The sequence below is a fragment of the Phyllostomus hastatus genome, unplaced genomic scaffold, assembly GCF_019186645.2.
Source record: "Phyllostomus hastatus isolate PE091 unplaced genomic scaffold, TTU_PhHast_1.1 phas_scaffold_387, whole genome shotgun sequence".
In the NCBI taxonomy this organism is placed as follows: domain Eukaryota; kingdom Metazoa; phylum Chordata; class Mammalia; order Chiroptera; family Phyllostomidae; genus Phyllostomus; species Phyllostomus hastatus.
In genome coordinates, this window is record NW_025334027.1 from 2,619,069 (window position 1) to 2,631,775 (window position 12,707).

At 57.7% G+C, this 12,707-nt stretch overlaps 1 protein-coding gene across 5 annotated transcripts in view; it reads right to left on the reverse strand.

The window, feature by feature from the left end:
- The window catches only part of ARVCF (ARVCF delta catenin family member), a 44,249-nt gene extending 31,542 nt beyond the window's left edge, over nucleotides 1-12,707 (reverse strand). For 4 of the 5 annotated variants that reach the window (XM_045819814.1, XM_045819813.1, XM_045819812.1 and 1 more), the window contains exons 1-3: nucleotides 12,525-12,707; nucleotides 7,450-7,503; nucleotides 6,801-6,944 (exon numbers count right to left, since the gene is read on the reverse strand). The gene's annotated coding sequence lies outside the window, so the exon portion shown is untranslated. The remainder of the gene's footprint in view (nucleotides 1-6,800; nucleotides 6,945-7,449; nucleotides 7,504-12,524) is intronic. The other variant, XM_045819816.1, reaches the window with a different exon arrangement.

The following is a 12,707-nucleotide window of genomic DNA, read 5'->3' on the forward strand; positions in this document are numbered from 1 at the left end:
CTAAGAAAATTATTTCATTTAGAATAGCATCGAAAAGAATAAAAAAGAGCCCTGGCTCAGTGGACTGAGTGCCAGCCTGAGAACCAAAAGGTCACTAGTTCAATTCCCAGTCAGGGCACATGCCCGGGTTACAGGCCAGGTCCCCGGTTGCGGGGGGCGTGTGAGAGGCAGCCAATTGATATTTCTCTCACACACTGATGTTTCTCTCCTTCTCTTTCTCCCTCCCTTTCCCTTTCTCTAAAAATACATACATAAAAATATTTTAAAAAATACAAAAGAGATAAATTCAACTAAAAAGAAGAGAGACCTGTACAATAAAAACTGTAGCCCCAGCTGATGTGGCTCAGTAGATTGAGTGCTTGCCTGTGAGCCACAGGGTCACCAGTTTGATTCCCAGTCAGGGCACATGCCTGGGTTGCGTGGGCCAGGTCCCCAGTGGGGTGTGTGTGAGAAGCAACCACATATTGGTGTTTCTCTCCCTCTCTTTCTCCTTCCCTTCCCCTCTCTCTAAAAATAAATAAATTAAATCTTTAAAATAAAAAAAATAATAAAAAAAATAAAAACTGTAAAACACTGCTGAAAGAAATTAAAGAAGATCTAAATAAATGGAAAGACATCCCGCTCCACACATTTAATACAAGGGTGGGGAGGGGAGGGATACAAGAGGAGGGAGGAACTGTGACTTAGGTGCGCAGGCTACAAAGAGGGTGAGGATGTGGGGATCAGGGAGCTGAGGAGTCCGGAGTCAGGGAGAAAGTGGGAGCACAGGGAGGGGAGGGTGACTGGGGGAGGGAGGAAGGGAGGGAGGGGTGGAGGCAGGGCTGCTAGGAGAAGAAGGCATGCTTCCCCCTTGCCCTGCCAGACTTCCTGGTTGCAAGGTCCCTAAAGCAGGTGGACGGGAAGGTCCATAGCACGCCCTAAGGAGCAGAGCTGGCACCCTCAGCAGAGCCCTGGAGCCCTCACTCACAGACGGCCCTCTGCATAGGGGAGAGTGGTGCTGGGTGCCAGGTGCCCTAAACCCTGTACCTCCAGCTGTATGCAGGAGAGACTCACTCTTACTACCAGAGCCATCCGTGAGCTCTTCCTGAGGGTCCCAGAGACTCACCTCAGAGGTGATCATCTGCAGGAGTGTGATACCACCAGGCCTCCAACTCCCAAGGGGACTAGGCTGGGTGGGGGCCAAGGAAGTGCCCAGGACCAGGACTGAGGTTGGGGGAAGCAGAGGGGAAGGGGATGGCCCCAGCCCTACTGTGCCATGACCACAGAGCTGGGGACCAGCCTGGCCTCCTGATCACCCACACTCCTCAGCACAGCCCAGGAGTAGGGTCACCTCGCACACACCTGCTGGGGCACCTGGGCTGCCATGTCACACAAGGAGGCATAGGAGTGGGAGAGGTGTAGCTCCCTGAACTGTGTGCTTTGGAAGGGGTCTGCCTCCTGTGCAGTTCACTGGAGCGGAGTGGACTCAGTTTTAAGATGGCTCCAGCGCGTGCACACACACATGCACAGTTGGACTGGCCTGGACCGCAAGGTCAAGGCAAACCCAAGTTGTTTAAATACAGAAAACAGCTCTGGGCACAAGATGTTTACCTCAGCAGCCCTGATGGGAAAGGAGTGCGGCAAACAGCGCACGCGCCCACGGTGGACGTGTTTCCTGAGCTCTGTGCTGCAGCAGCCAGTGCACAAACCCCACAGGCACACTGGGGGCAGCCTGTCTGGGGACGGGCAGAGGCCCAAGGGGAAAGGGCCAGGGGTCAGGGGAGAGGAAGGGCAGGGCAGGCACGGTGAGGGGCACCCACTGTCTTGTGCTGGCAAAGCACCAACCCAGAAGAGGCTGGGGAGGGGAAGGGATGTCGCAGCCCCTGCAGCTGAGACGCGCCCACGCAGAAACCGCCTCCCTAGGAGCCTGGGAAGGATCGCCAGTGCCAGGGTGGAGGGGGGTGGTAGGCGTTATTTCTTTTTCCTTCTTTTCTGGTTTGTCTCCAGTTTCTATAAACATGCACATAGTGGTTTATAATTTATTAAAAAGGCAAAACAAGAGGCTCTGGTGCCACTGTCACTTAGAGTCTGTGGGTTGGTCTTGTGACCTCTCCCTGGCTCTCAGCCTCTCAGGGGTGCCTGGCCCAGTGGGATTTAGGAGGCACCTCCATAGTGTCACTGAGACCATGGCCCTGACCCTGGACCTGGGGTGACAGGAGGTGCAGGAGGTGATAAGAGGTGCTGAGAGGTGATGAGAGGTGATGGGAGATGCTGATTTGTGAAGGGTGGGCCTTGCTGGGGCTGAGACCCCTCCATCTATGCCATCCAGACTCTTCAGGGGTCCAGGACTCAGTTTCCCTATCTATATACTCGCCGTCCCTTCCCCTGGCCCTGGGGCCCAGATCCCACAGGCCAGGAAAGGCCATGGCCACAGGGAGGCCTTTCCCTCCAGGGCACGGAGCGAAAGCTTCCCGGGAGGATAGGTTTGGCAGCACCTCCACAGCCTCATTAGCTCACAAAATGCAGACAGCAGCAAACTACATTCAGAGGAATGAATGGCCTAATTAGGTTTTCGGGAGAGTGAAATATTTTGAAAAGAAAAAGTTTAACTAAAGGCATATTCGAAATACCAAACTCAACAACTGCAAACACCAACCTGGCAAGATGCACCACGGGGGCGGGGGCCTCCGGCTCCCCGACCAGGGCCCTGGACAGCCTTCCCTGCGGGCGAGAGAAGCAGAGCTGCCGACTGCAGGTGCTCCAGCTGAGGGTCCTGTTGGGACGGGGCACCCAGGGCCTGGGGGAATGGAGGCCCCTCAGCAGCCCGATGGTCCAGGGGACTTCACAGACAGCTCTCTGGAGGACAGTCCAAGAAGGGGGACAAAGCAGAACAAGTCCAGGGAATGGCTCCAAGCCGACTCTGGCCAGACTGATGGTGAGAGGCCTCTGGGGAGGCTGTAAGAGAAGAGCGCAGGGCGGGCATGGGCCAGGAGGAGAGTGATGGGGCTGGGGGGCGATGGGAAACACACCGAAATAGCCACCGTGGGCTCCCAGGGGCTGCCCAGGGGGACCTGTGGTCAGAGCACGGCTGGTCTCACCAGGCTGGCCGGGAGGCACTGTTCCAGCCACCAGCTGTGAATCACCTGAGTGCAGTACAGCACAGCCAGGAGCTGGCGTGGCACGCACACTAGAACTGCAGTGGCCGGCACGGAGCCCTTCACGCAGCCTGTGGGAGAAACAGAGCCAGGGCTTGAACCCAAGTTGTGCCACGTACGTGTTCTTCCTCTTGCCTCACTGGAGACGCATGGGTTCTGGGGCTGGGGACAGTTGCAAGGGCTCGAGGCTGTGGTCTCAGCTCCTTTCTCCCATTGAGCCCCCCTGGGCATGACCCACAAGTCTAATCGAAGAAGCCCCTGGGTACCTGGCATAGAACAGCCCACAGGTGAGAGGGCAGTTAGCCAGCCTGTACCAGGCTTTCCAGTCATGTGGGCAAGGTCCTTGAGTGGCAGGCAGATTGGCTGACCACCACACGCCTAACAGCTCCCGAGGCTGAGATACAAACAGGACACATGTAAGCACCTGGTCTGGTGGAGCTGCCCCCTGAAGCCACGAGGATGCCAAACCCATAACCCTTGAGGAGGAGGCCAGTTTACACCCCACAGCATGACAAAGCCACCTAGGCAAAGGACACCACGAATGCTGTCACCAGGAGACCCATGCCCCTCACTGCAGGTGGTTCAGGGGCTGTACCTGGCCACACATAGTACACAGCTGTCAAAGCCTGGATGTCTACAAAGGGACCTGGTCACCTTTGGGGCTTCTGAGGGGGCCCCACGATGGCAGGGGCCTGTTTGCAGTAATGAAGGGAGCTCAGAGGGGCTGCGAGCCCAGAACACAGAGAAAACCGAGCAGGACGTGTGTAGGCCAGCACACGACACACTCCCATGCGGGACGGGCCGAAGTGCTTCAGACAGCGTGCGCTCAAGGGGAGTCCACAGAGGGAGGGGACCCGACAGGCGGACTCAACGTGCCCCTGCAGAGTAAACACGCAGGAAGTCTGACTTCTGAGGACAAAGGCTGATGGTGGGAGGCCCTGACCTGATCTCCTTAACAACCCAGTGGGCACTGGCCAAGGGCCAGGTGCCTGCCAGGGACACCACACACCCGAGGACACATTATGCAATATTTCCAATTTACGGTGACAGAAAGTATTAGTCAAGAAACAGTTCAGCATGCTCCCCCTCCCAGAAGCATGCCCATGCCTTCCCTTTCCCCCTCTCCTTCCCGCACAGGCGTGCGTCTCCGCACCTCTAGAGGACCCCACGAGACTTGCAACCAAGGCAGCTGTGGTCAGCGGCAGCTGGTCCTGGGCTCACCCCCCGGATGCTGTCCCAAAGGCCCCTAGTCTCTGACTCTCCAGGGAGCTGACAGCAGCGCCCCCTCCGCTCACCTCGTTCCCTAACGTTTCCAGGGGGCCAAAGCAGCCCCGCCTCCGCTCTCTCCTGCTGCTGCTCCTACCCTAAGCTCTTCCCTGTTTCACTGTCCCAGCTTTCATAAACAACCTCTCAAAATAAAAAACAAGAAGAAAAGAAAGAAACAGTTCAGACACCTCACGTTTGTGTCAAAACAAATTTTAGATGAATGAAATCTTGGATAGAAACACCCAACTAGAAATACCTGCAGGAAAACGTCAATGTAGATTTATCTAGCTACATACTAGGGAGGGCGATGCACAGAACAATGGAAGAAGTAAATGAGGAAAAAATTCAACAGGTTCCACCACAAAATGGGAAAAATTTCCGCACCGTGCAAAACATCACAAACAACAATTAAAAGGCTGAAAAAACTGGCAGCAGGCAGACAGACAAGGGAAGGATTCGTGCCTGAATGTGTAAAGACTCCTACCGATGGCTAAGAAACACACCAAAACCCCAAGGAACCCCGGCTGGGGGCCAGCGCTCGCAGAAGCGCAGCCCTGCTCCAAGCAAAGGCCGAGGGGAGGGTGGGTTCCGAGAGGAGACTATCAGGGCAGGTGTGGCTGCGGTGCGGAGCACCCACGCCCCAGGACCTCTCTTGCCTAGACCTGCCATCATCATCACCCTCCATGCTGCCTTCCAGCTTCCTTTTCTTTTTAAAAAGGTTTTATTCACTTATTTTTAGAGAGAGAAGGAAGAGGGAAAGAGAGGGAGAGAAACATCGATGTGAGAGGGAAGCTTCTTCCATTGGTTGTCTCTCATATGTCCCCCAGCTGGGGACTGAACCTGCAACCCAGACCCGTGCTTTGACCAGGAATTGAACCGGTGACCTTTTGCTTTGCAGTATGAAGCCCAACCAACTGAGCTACACCGGTCAGGGCTAGCTGCCCCTTCTCGGCACCCTGCTATTTCTCACCATTGTGTAATTCCAGAGTTGGCCACTCCTTTTTCTAGTCTGCTGCTGTGTCCTCGGCCAGGCTGAGGACCCCCCCAGGGCGGGGAGGGACCTAATGTGGTTCCAATACCCAGCATCCAACATGAAGCTCAGCAAGCAGGTGCTAAATAGCTGAAGGTGAGTATGGGGGACACATGGGTGCTTGCTATCAGCCCCTGTCCCAACTTCGTCCCAAGGACCCTGCCTCATCCTCCTCTGATATGAGCAGGGCCTTACCCCAGGGCCCAGCAGAACAAGGAGCCCTCCACCAGGGCCCTGGCTCTGCTGCCCAGTTTTTTGACAGAGTCCCAGCCCAGAGCAAAGACGACACAAATACCACCACCTGTCCCACTAGTGCTTATGGCAGAGAAAAACAGTCAATCGCCACACTCAAGAAGGGCAGGAAGGGACAGGAGACAGGAGACATGAGGCAGGCAGAGGCAGAGCTGCCCAGAGAGGGCCTGAGAGAAACAGGGAGAAAACCAGGAGCAGGAGACAGGAAGGGAAAGACAGGGGCAGGAAAAGTGCAAGCAAGGGCAGTGACCGCGGGCAAGAGCGGCAGGCAGCCTCCGGCAGGCCCAGTTATCAGAGCAGCCATTCTGTGTCTGGGGGCCTGCCAACCTGCGGCACGGTGGCCTAGCAGGAGTTAAGGGGGCTGGGGGTCAGCCACCTGCCACCCTCACTTCCCAATGCCATGTCACCTGTGCCATAAGAAATGCCATGTCCTGAGTCCTGGATACGGCCTGAGCTTCTTTAACCCAATCCAGAGCCCCCGCATGGCCCACCAGCCTGGCCCCCGAGATGCTTGGCCGGACCTTAGTCCTCCCACACGCCCGGATGGCAGTGGATCCCCTGCTCCCACCAGCCCAGCTGGTGGCTTCCCACAGCTGAAGTCCCAGGGAACAGACAGGAAAAGAGCCGGGTGCCCCACGCCTTTCCTGTCATATAGCCCTCAGCCGAGGACACTCAGGCATCTGGAGGCCTGAGGGCTCCTCAGTCTGTGGCTACTGCTTTCTCGCCACCACCCGAGCACAGACTGGGCCAGGCCCTCCACACTGGATGCTCAGTGACACGGAGGACCCACGGAGCTGGGCCGGCTGAGCCTCCCGTGGAGACAGCACCCAGTGCGGCCAGGGCAGGGGTGGTGCTGGGCTAAGGGCTGGGAGCCTGCACTGGAAGGACAAGGGTGACTGGGGCATTTTGACAAGCCATGGCCACTCTGTAAATGCCACCACCACAGCAAGCTCTGGCAGACTGGGGTGTCAACAGGGTATACCTTCACACCATTCAGAGGGCCTTTGGGGACACAGGGACCCCTCAGCCTCCTGCTACACTTCCCAGTCCCATGCCCCAGTCCCACCAGGGCTGGGATTCACAGAAGAACCCACAATACGGAGAATTGTATTGCTTACCCAAGGCCATGGGCAAAGCACGTGTCATCCGGCAGTGAGCAGGGTGGTCAGATTATTCAGTGGCTTGTTGTCTGTGGCTGCTTTCACTCTACAATGCAGACTGTCGCTGATGGCTGTGAGTGGCAGACCTCATGGCCGGCAGAGCTGAAACATTTACTTTATGGCCCTAACAAAGCCTGCTGCTTGGCCTCAGCACCCTTCTCCTGGTGCTCTGTCATGTGGGCCCATTGCCTGTCCCCAACTAGTGGCTTTAGTGTCCCCTGGCAGCAGGGACCACCCTGAGCTAAGAGCAGAGCTGGGCGGGCGATGCCAATGTCAGACACTGCTGTGGCAGACGTCCAGTCGAGGCGGGCGGAGAGCAGCCCAGCTAACACCCTGGTGAGCTGGCCCCACTGCAGGCTTGTCCGTCAAGCCAGATGTCTAACGGTGGCTGCTGTCTACACTCAGTGAATCCAAGCAGTGGTGGCAGGAGGTCCCCACGACCAGCCCCGCCCAGCTCAGTGGGCTGTGCCCACCCACGAGAGGCTGACTGGAAGCACATACCACCCAGAACCACGGTCCATCCCTCTGTGGACCACGCTAGCCCAGCCCATCAGGACATTCTGCTGTCCTGTGTGAGATGTCCCCAGGCCAAGCCCAGGTCACCTACCTGTCTCAAGGGGAGATCAGCATGTCCCAATACCCATCCTGCTGACTGCAGCTCCTGCAGGGAAACCAGAGGGCACTTCGTGAGGCTCACCTGCCAGGCTGTCTCTTTCAGCTGTGGTCAGACTCCTGATTGGACACTGTCATCCCTGACCCCCAGATCACCCCGGAGTGCTTCTGACAAGCAGTTGTGGGCACTCTTGTACCCATGTGACTGGGGCCATCACATCTGCAGTTTGCGTCGGAAAACCACTGTCCCTTGTGTTTCTAATGCTATTGACTATTCTTCAAAAGTGTGAGGGTTGGGCCCTGACGGGTGTGGCTCAGTTGGTTGGGCATGGTACCATAAAGTGAAAGGTTACTGGTTCGATTCCCGGTCAGGGTACAGGCCTAGGTTGTGGGTTCCAGCCAGGGGCATGCATGAGAGGCATCTGATGGATGTTTCTCCCTCACATTGATGTTTCTCTCCCTCTTTCTCTCTCCCTTCCCCTCTCTCTAAAAATAAAGTGTTTTTTTAAAAAAGTGTGACTGCTGAGTTGTGGGCTGGTGATGACACCTGTCCCCCTTCCAGAGGGCTGAGTGTGCCTCATTGTGATAAATGGCCCACATAGGGTGTCATGACCTGCTAGGTGTCTCTTCCTCCTGCTCTGTTCCCCTTAACTGTGGGACAGGCCACCGGCCATTTTCTGAGACTCCCTGAGGCCAGCCCAGCTCCCCAGTCCTTGGGTCCCAGGTGCTAAAGCCAAGTGCCCTTCACATGCCTGCAGAAGTGGGGACGGAGGACCCACGTGGCCTCCTGTCTTGGCCAACAACCTAGGGGACACTTTTCCTCTTGTATCGAGCCTGGGGATTTTGCCAGAGAGTGTCTATGTCATGAAAAGTAAAACCAGGGTGGCATAGACAGGGAGGGGGGTCTGGGCCCCAGATGGGAGGCCATCTCCTGGGGGACATGGGTGATGGGAGCTCTCCTCCTCTGCTATGCAGTGCTTTCCAGATTGTTGCAGCCTATGTCCGATCTTCCTCTGGGGACCTCATCACAGCCCCTTTTTCAAGGGGAGGAGCTTCAGGTCGAGGAGATCATGGGGCTGGAGTCAGGGCCCTGGGGCCAGAGGCAGGAAAGGGCGGGGACTCAAGCCGGGCCTGTGTGCAGATGCACGCATGTGTGTGAGCATGTGCGCCCAGGAGGGGAGGTGTGGGTAGGAGTCCACCTGCCCACTGACGCCCTCCTGTCCTGTGGTCTGAGGTTCTGGGGTTAGCTTTTGCTCAGAATGATATTTCTGGGATACCTCGGTCTTGGGCTTAAATGTTCACGCAGATCTTGTCCCAGAGAACTGCGTACCTCTTTAAAATCAGTCCTGATGAGAAGCCTCCTGAAGTGCTGGCTGGGCACCATCATCACACAGATGCTCACTGAACACCTTGCGTTGGCCCAATACCCCACTGCACAGGTGGGGAAGCTGGGTCTGGGCAAGGCAGCGCTGGGCCAGCACTTGAACTCAGGTCTCCCTGCTCCTCGGACTCCCCAATCCACCCACAGAGACAGGAATGTGCAGTCACAAGAAGAACGTGCTCCCTCTTCACAGGGCTCCTGCTAGGCCAAGAACTCCACAGATGCAGAGGAGGGCTAGCAGTAGACACTGGTGTGTGTTTGGGGGGAGGGGTCTGTGGAAGAGCTTCCGAGAGGTGGAGGGTGGAAGCAGAGTAATGGGAGGGCATGGAGGAGGCATGGGTCTCCATCCCCAGGGGCCCCTTGTCACAGCAGTGCTGATTCATGTCAGGGCAGCGCAGAGCCCAACAGGAGTCCTAGGGCAGTGGACAGATGGACAAACAGACTAACAGATGAGATATGAAGGTAGTAGACCCAGTGATGGGATTTGTGATGGGAGAGCAGGGGGGTACCTGTTGTGGGGAGCGCTTCTCACCGCCCCTTCAGGGCTGGTCTGCTGGCTGTAGGGTCACCTACCAAGCCAAGGACCACATTGTGCCAAGGGCCCTGGGGTCGAGGGAGTGACCCTACTCACCCCCAGCCTTGGGAATACCTGCTGTATCTTTGAGGCAGGAGCCCAGGCCAGCCTGCAAGGATCAGCCTGCAAGATCCAGAAAAGCAAGCTGTGGACCCACAGATACTGACAACAAGAGGCAGCTCCCATGGGTGCAGACGGAGTCCAGAAGAAGAGTGGGGCTAGGGCTGGGAAGACCAGGCAGGTGGCTTGGGGCCATGGGGGCCGGGGGAGGGGAGCTCAGGTGAGGGCCCAGCAGGCCTGCCTGGGCGCTCTCTTTGTACCAGAGCCTTGAGTCCTGCTGCACCATGGAGAACCCTGATGGGCTCTTCCAAGCCGCTGGTCACCCTGGTAACTTGGTGCCTGGTAAACAGGCACCCACTTTGGCTGCACCCTTTTGTTTCACAGACAAGGACACTGAGACAAAGAGAGGCACAGCCCCTCCCTGAGCGGCTCACTCGGAGTCCTTGCCTAGACCCCTTGGTGATGGCAGAGCTGGCCTATGGAAGCAGGGAGGCGCCTGGGCAGGCAGCTGAGGAGTCCTCACTCTCAGGGCTGTGCGGGTGCAGGGCCCAGCCCTTACTGTGTTTGCCCGAGCTGGTGCTCAGCCACCTACCCACCATCCAGACCTCTGGTCTCCCCTGCCTGCACCAAAGGTGTTGAGGGGCTCTGAGGGGTACTAAGGGGCCTTGCTCCAGGGATCCTTGCTCCTCTCCAACTGTGCACCCAGAACAGGCAACCTGGAGAAAGCAGAGCTCTGGCCTCCCTACTGGGTGCCTCAGGAAAGGTCCTGGGTGGAGCCAGTCTTGCCTGCCATGGTGGACCTGGGTGCCCTCTGGTGGCCTCACTCAGCTTGCTGCAGCTTTGCTCGAGAGGCTGTTGGACCCTCAGGGTCCACTGGAACAGGGGGTAGGCCTATGCCTGTCCCAGGTGGGGGCAGGGGAAAGGGGGGAACCGTACAGGTGATGTAGTTGCCCACCAGCTCTGGGCTCATCTTCTGGCCTGTGGAATAGGTCAGGATGTGCAACCCTCCCCATGGGGAAGGCCCATGAAAGGATTCCTGACCCCGTATGCCCCCTCTGGTTACTCTCTAATTCAGGGACTCCTGAGAAATGGCCCAAGACCTCATCCTGATCTCGATGGAAGCTGACAGCAAAGGAAGAGATGACTTCCCCCTGACTTGAGCCACTCTCAAGGCTTAAGTTCCCAGAACCCCTGGTGTCCCTCTAATCCCACCCCGACAATCCCCACTTGCCCTCAGAGCCCCCACGTTCCTTCCCTGGTCCTCTACCCCAGCTCTGCCTCCTGCCTCTCTCTGCTGAGGCCAGGCCAGGCCAAGGGCAGTTGTTAGGGGCTGGCTGAGGCTCTGACATGCCTGGTGTCCTTGCTCTGCTGCCCCTCCACCCAGCTATACTTCAGTTCCTGGCTCCTCTTAGAGGCAAATCCTGCTGCTCATGCCCCCCAAGCCTGTCTCTTGGGGTAAAGGAGGCACAATGAACTCATCATAAATTTTTATGCAACAAAAACAGGAATGAAGATAGATGCAGAGGGATCTTGGACTAGAGAGAGACCTGAGGGGCGACCTATGGAAGGGGCACCATGCAGTCCAGATGCGGCAGGAGGTGGGGGCAGCTCTGACTTAGTAGGATTGAGGGCTGGGGGCTGGACCCAGTTCTCCCAGGAGGGACTTGATCATCAGAGACGGGTGTCCTGTAGAAAAGCCAGTGAGGAAGAGCAGGGTAGGCCTGGCTTGGCTGTACTCACGTGACCCTTCTCAGCCCAGGCCCAGCTGTGCCCAGCTCTGTGCTAGACTCTGGCAGACCACAGACGTGTGGGGATGGCAGGGGACAGACAGGGTACAATGGGTGGGATAGTGCCAGGCTGGGAGAAAGTACACCCTCTGGATTCACAGCCGTACACTGTGTCCACACCCAAGGCCTGGACCACCTGCTCGGAAACTGACTGGCCAGGGCCCAGCACATTGGGCAGAAGGCTCTGACTGTCCCTGTGTCCAGCACCATCCCAGAGACACAGTGAGCACAGGACAGGCAGGACTTGCTCAGGACAGGCGGACCTCTGGTGGCAGCCTGGGTCTGGGAAAGGAGGCAGAAAGCGTGGAGGGCTCCCAGCGTGCCCCTGGCGCTGCCCTTACCAGGCAGGTTGCCCCCACAGGTACTAAGCTGCTCATCCCTTGAGCACCTGAGTTTGTAAGTGGTGACCTGGTGTGTGCCCTGCACAGTGGCATGGGTGGCAAGGGAAGGGGGCACGAGCAAGGGGTAATCACCTGAAATTATATTAAGAATCTATGAGAAAGGATCAAACCCCACTGGGTGAGTTATTCTCTTAACCTTGTTTGTAAGCACATCTGGGTCTAAAGTGAATGGGAACCGCAGCGATACACTCTGCATAGGTTAGAAACGGTGAGTTGTTGTAAGTACCCAACATTTAATTATTTGTGATTAAAGGAAGGCTGGGGATCCCAGGCTGCCCACCCATGGCGACACCTCAAGGGAACCCAGACTGAGTAGCATTCCGAGTGGGGAAGACGCTGTTCCGCTAGGGGCTGGGTGTTCCACAGAGGCAGCAGGGGGAAAGTAGGGGTGAGAGGTAGGGACCCTAGGTCGAGGCACCGCGGAGGGACCCCCGGGCAGCGCCCCCTCCCTTGTCCTTTAGGCGGGGGAAGTCACAAGGTGCAGAGACAGCCCCTTGGCTCCACCGTGCCCGGCCCTTCCCGGCAGCGAAACGCCCCAGGAAAGTTCCCCAACCCCACCGCCCCTCCAGCGGTTCGAAAGTTTCTGTGGTTGCACAGCCCTGGCTACAAGGCGCCTAGTGTCGCGCGATGCAGGAGCCCAGGGCAGTCGGGCAGGGCCCAGAGGCCACGCACAAAAGGCCCACTGGTAGAGGGTCTAGCGCTCCGTGGCGCGGAGGAGGTGCGGGTGGGGCGGCTCTCCGTTCGATACCCAGCCCGGATCACCACTCAGACTCCAAGCCAAAGACACCGCCCGACCCGGTCCCTGCCAAGCCCACACCTGCAGTTCTAACCCCCTTCCAGCGGCCCCGCCCTCCGGCCCCAGCCTACCTGGAGCGCGGCGTGGGCGGCTCCGCAGCGAGGCCGCCGCCCCCAGACGGGCGTCCCTGGGTCCCCGAGTGCTCAGGATGCGGCAACCTGAGGGCGCGTGCAGGTGGCCTTTCAAGGGGCCCTGGATTAGACCCGTGCGGGTACTGACCCTCCTGGGCCCAGCGCGCAGCTCCCGGGCCAGCC